The following is a 6,301-nucleotide window of genomic DNA, read 5'->3' on the forward strand; positions in this document are numbered from 1 at the left end:
GGAAAATGTGCGAAGATTAATTTGTCTGGATAGTGTTCTATGAACTTTTACCTGTCCAAAGTCCTATTGAAATATTAAATTATGGGAATTATGTGAAATCAAGCTTCATTATATTTTAAAGGAGAGTTTGATAAGAAGTTGAATGTTCTATAATTTATATTATCTATATGTGATAGAATAATATATATATAATGTTTTATAATTTTATAGTTTATACTTTCTTCCACTAACATTAAGTGATGGAAAGGAGAAAAGTACACACACACACACCAAACAAATGCTTTAGACAGGGACATTATTTCCTTTATTAGAAATGTGAATGTATTTTTTAAAAATCTAAATGCTTGGGGAATCAAACCCCTTAATGAAAACTAGGCAGCCCAGTTGAATTCTCCTCAGTACGACAGGAAGGAGTCCTTCAGGGGCCACTCCAACCTTTCCATCTGTTAAATTGAATGACTTGACCTGAAAACTATGGGCTTAACTATTTCTTCAGCTGCAAAGGGTCACTTACCTCCAACCGCATATTCATTTAATAAGGAAGGTGAAGTTAAAACCTGACTGCTAACCTTGAATTTAATTGGTTTATATACCGAACAGACAGCATTTCTGTACTCTATGTAGTTCAATGGTGGATGAAAATAGTCATCTAAACTTCTTCTTGTACTATATATTCCAATCACATATCAGGTAATGGGTTTTATGAATGATTTCCAAATTATTATCAGGGTAACCTTGATTGAATGCCTCTTCCTTAAACAAAACAGGATAAAGAAAGAGGCAAATACTCTATATGAAGTTGGACCAGTACAGGGTGGAGTAATGCCTGGTGGTCGGTTTGAGTTGCTTCTTTTTTGAACAATTTTTTATACTTTTGTCTCATTCTAACTTGAAGTCTACTTCCATACCCACCTTAGCAGAAAGACACGTTGAGTTCATCAGCCAGAATTATTCATTCTGTATTCTCATTAATTTTCACTAAAACCTGTATATGAGAATATACATTGATGATTTTATCCTAAATTTAATTTCATTGATTTGCGGTTATTATTTTAGCCTTCTAAATCTACCTCCCTGGGTTGCATTTGGGAATCCTCATTTAGGTACTTTTTATTTTAGTCTTGTTTTAGCCACCAATCTATATATATTATTCTTCATCTTTTTTTTTCTATAGGATTGTTTATACTGTTCTTATTTTTTTGTAGGAACTATTAATTTAGTACACAAATTTTTATTGATCATTGATGCTCTAAATATTTATTATCTTTTTGTTAGCTGACTTTTCACTTTCTTTATGGTTTCTTTTGATGACTAGAAGTTCATTATTCAAATATTAATTTAATCAAATTATTTAACTCCAATTTTTAAAAAGATTTTATTTGTTTATTTGAGAGAGAGAGAGAGAGAGAGTGAGCGAGCACTAGCAAGAGAGAGGCAGAGGGAGAAGCACACTTCTCACTGAGCAGGGAGCCAGCCCAATATGGGGCTATCTGGATCCCAGGACACTGGGATCATGACCTGAATGGAAGGCAGATGCTTAATTGACCAAGCCACCCAGGATCCTCCCATGGTTTTTGTTTTGGTTTTTTGCATCTTAAAAAAGATTATCTTTTTTACCCTGGTACCGTAAATGTGTTTTCCTATAACTTGTTCAAAAGTTTTAGAATTGTGCTTTCCACACCTAAGTCTTCAATCTATCTGGAATTAGTTTGTGCAGGAGGTGAGTAGGGATCCAATTGTACCAACATCAGCACTCTTATTGAAAATATTTTTTCTCTGTTGCAATACAATCTCTATCTTATATCAACTTATCACATATAAATAGATCTGTTTGGGAGCTCTATCCTGTTTTCACAATCTTTTTACTTATTCCTGTGCTAATAACACACTGTTTTCATTTTCTTTTCCTGCAGTAGACTTTTTTTCTGTTAATCTTTCTGTGAGTGCCTATGAATGTGAATTCAATCTTGGCCTGAAGCTATCTTTATTTCATCCTCTTTGTTGAATTTTCAATTTCAAGGATTATGGAATTTTAATTTGATAAGTACTTTACATTTAGTGGAATTTCCCAAATATTTAGCTTAACATACTACTGAATGAATATGTTTTCTACATAATTTTTTTTTGTTTATCGTTTTTACTTCTGAGCCTCTCTTCATGATCCCTTGTGAGAAGGCAAACCAATCTGAATAAATTCAGAGTTACACCTTCTCTTGCTACTGTCATGTTTCTCTACATTCATTGCTTTCTTTTCCTGCCTGGAAATTAAATGCCTGTAGTAGACTGGAGATCTATGTCTTAACCTCACTCACTGTGTGAATACAGGTGAGTGGTGTGAGGTGGTAACAAATAAAGCATTTTATCTGCGAAGAAAAAATTATTTGCATAAGGAAACAAATGCAATAAGCCAGAATCTGGTGCAAGCTATATAAGTATGAGAAATAGGTACAGTATCTTATGTAACTCATAGAGATAAACAAAAGCTGTCAAAGGCATTTTGTATAAACCAATGAGTATTTCATCCCCACTCAGGAATTATGGGTCTGAAATACAGAGATCTTAGAGCATTTAATAATCCTTTTTCTTTTTTTTTTTTAATTAACTTTTATTGGTGTTCAATTTACCAACATACAGAAAAACACCCAGTGCTCATCCCGTCAAGTGTCACCTCAGTGCCCGTCACCCATTCCCCTCCAACACCCGCCCTCCTCCCCTTCCACCACCCCTAGTTCATTTCCCAGAGTTAGGAGTCTTTATGTTCTGTCTCCCTTCCTGATATTTCCCAACATTTCTTTTCCCTTCCTTTATATTCCCTTTCACTATTATTCATATTCCCCAAATGAATGAGAACATACACTGTTTGTCCTTCTCCGATTGACTTATTTCACTCAGCATAATACCCTCCAGTTCCATCCACGTTGAAGCAAATGGTGGGTATTTGTCGTTTCTAATGGCTGAGTAATATTCCATTGTATACATAAACCACATCTTCTTTATCCATTCATCTTTCGATGGACACCGAGGCTCCTTCCATAGTTTGGCTGTTGTGGCCATTGCTGATAGAAACATCGGGGTGCAGGTGTCCCGACGTTTCATTGCATCTGAATCTTTGGGGTAAATCCCCAACAGTGCAATTGCTGGGTCGTAGGGCAGGTCTATTTTTAACTCTTTGAGGAACCTCCACACCGTTTTCCAGAGTGGCTGCACCAGTTCACATTCCCACCAACAGTGTAAGAGGGTTCCCTTTTCTCCGCATCCTCTCCAACATTTGTTGTTTCCTGCCTTGTTAATTTTCCCCATTCTCACTGGTGTGAGGTGGTATCTCATTGTGGTTTTGATTTGTATTTCCCTGATGGCAAGTGATGCAGAGCATTTTCTCATGTGCTTGTTGGCCATGTCCATGTCTTCCTCTGTGAGATTTCTCTTCATGTCTTTTGCCCATTTCATGATTGGATTGTTTGTTTCTTTGCTGTTGAGTTTAATAAGTTCTTTATAGATTTTGGAAACTAGCCCTTTATCTGATATGTCATTTGCAAGATACATCCACAAAGGCAAAAGAAACAAAAGCAAAAATGAACTATTGGGACTTCATCAAGATAAGAAGCTTTTGCACAGCAAAGGATACAGTCCTTTTTCAAATATAAGTAATTAATGTCCATTTTATAGTGAAGAAAATTAGTTCTTTCTGTAAAAACTGATAAACTTGCCAATATCCATTGTCAAATAAAGAATAGTGGGTAGCTGAAGTTGGTGATTGCCAATCGCTCTCCTACGACCAAACATCCCAACCTTTTCACCATACGAAAGGTCATCAAAACATCACTGATGTCAAAGTTAAGAACCTGTTAATATATGTATTGACAAATGCAAATGAAACAAAAGAGGATCCCTTAGTTTTCTTCTGCTGCTACTTAGTTTTTCTGATAACAATAGAAAATTCTGAAGGATAGATGAATGAACTCTAATAGCACATTTAATTTGGATGTCTTTTCTTTTTAACTTTGGAATGTATCTAGTACAAATAATCTCCTGGGTAGATGGTGAAATTTCATGATAGGAGGAAGTATACATTGAAAATAATCCAAGAAGGCTGTATAGACAAAGTAATTTCAAAACCTGTAACTTATCATCAACTTTCTTCTAGAGATTATAATGGTGATACCTAGCATATCATATATATGAACATATACTGTATTCCAGGCACAGTAGTGTTTTACAGGGAGTATATTTGGTTCTCACAACAATTAGATGAGATATGTACTATTACCATTACCCTCATATTACAGAAGAGGGAAGTGAGGCTCAAAGACTAAGAATTCGTCAAGGTTGCCCAGTATGTAAGTGGTAGAAATGAGTTTCTAACTTAGCCAAATCTGTTTCAGTTAAGAGCCTTTCTTCTTAACATAAATGAAATGCTCAGTTTCCCTGTTCTGTTTGGTATCATCTACTTCATTTCCATCGTTATGAGAATTGAGTATAAATGAGGCAGGATGGGATTTGTGTTAGCTGAACTCCATGTTTCTAGCATAGAAAACTCAGCTTTGGATTCAACAGATTTCGATAATGTACCGCTTCCAATTGAAAATCAGACCTGAGAGAACACTGTGTTGATTGGCTCAGGATGGGATTTTGTGCCCCTCCATGAACCATTCACTACAGCAAGGAGAAAATGGATAACTTGGATTGCAGTTTGGGCAATTCCTGAAGCCAGGGATGGGGTCAATTTCATCAAAATGGGATAGCTGCCCCTTGAGGTGGAGTGAGAGCAAATGGGGAAATAGATAGGAAAATAAGTCAGAGTCAAACAAATGGAATCTTTACTTCCTTGCCCAGTAAGATTAACATGGAAATTAAACATAAAGAAAGATCATGGTTAGATTCTACATCTTAGAAAACTTACACTGACGATGTGTGAATTAGCTATTTATTGCTATATTGAAACAAATTATTCCAAAATTTAGCTGCTTAAAAGAAGAGACATTTATTGCTGTAGGTCAGTAATTTGGGCATAGCTTAGCTGACTCAGGGACTTTTACCAAGTTGGCTGGAGGAAGATCTTCCAAGTTCACTCAGGATTGTTGGCATAATGTAGTCCCTCCGTTGCACTCCAGGCCTGTTGCACTGAGACAGTTTCCTTGCCATAGAGTAGCTCACAACAGGCACTGTCTTCTCTCAGAAAAAGCAAGCAACAGAGCAAAAGAAAATGTCCAAGATAGTCTTTTTATAACCTTATCTTGGAAGTGACATCCTGTCATGTCTGCCATATTTTATTCTTTAGAAGTGTGTCAGTCAGTCTACCCTACTTTAAGGAAAGAGGATTACACAAAAGTGTGAATATCAAGCAGTAGCAGGGGATCTTTAGGAGCCGTCTTAGATACTACCACAATGTGTGTGTTGGTGCATCTGTGTGTATGTGTCTATGTTTGGAGTTGGTGGGGAGTCTGGGGTTGCACATGATATGGTTGCATAGAGTTCTTACGGACTTTCCTGTTAGGGACATTAGAGGAATAAAATGGTAGTGGTATTTCCTATAGGAAACAGATGGCATTTGCAAGTTAAGAGTTTGAGCCAGTTTGATAAAGAGACTATTTACAAAGATGTAGGCAAGTATAGCAAAATTGTAAGGAATAGTGCATTACTCCAGGGCTCTTGACAGTCTGGCATGTCATTACCCAGAGGGCTGAAGCAGTATAGGAGGGAGCAGTTATCAGACATAGAATATGATAGCTGTATGGGAAGATGCCAGACAGGAGTTATGACTTTCCACCAAAGGAAGCAGTCAGCCTATGGCATCTCCACAGGGAAGGTGCCAGGGAAGTAAACACATCAGCTCACTCTTCTCCAGTCTTTTGCTGGCACTACCCATTGGCTGAACCCAACTAGAACTGAGAAGGCAAGGGAGTCCACTGACGTTGTCAACACAGGTCGGCCTCCAGGGTACACAGTATGTGGGAAGAGTGGAGAATGAACCCAGAGGGATGATCAGAAGTATAGAAATCAAGTGAGGACTTACGAGGAAATCATCCCCACAATATACAGAGAGGAAGAAACAGGCAAAGTAGGTGTTTTTTAGAGCAAGCTGGATTGGAAGGGTTTAGTTTGCTGGCAGAGATGGGTATATAACATCCAAACAGGCTTTCATCTAATTGTGTCTCTCATAGAATCCTTAAAAATGGGAAACACGTATCCACCCCTATGAAATGATTTGGGCAAAATTGCACTGATGAGAGGAGCCTGGTTGGCTAGGATGACTTTGAAGGGTCCTTGTAACTTGAGGATTCTATGTTCCAGGAGGAGTGAT

Source organism: Vulpes lagopus, chromosome 1, assembly GCF_018345385.1.
Source record: "Vulpes lagopus strain Blue_001 chromosome 1, ASM1834538v1, whole genome shotgun sequence".
In the NCBI taxonomy this organism is placed as follows: Eukaryota; Metazoa; Chordata; class Mammalia; order Carnivora; family Canidae; genus Vulpes; species Vulpes lagopus.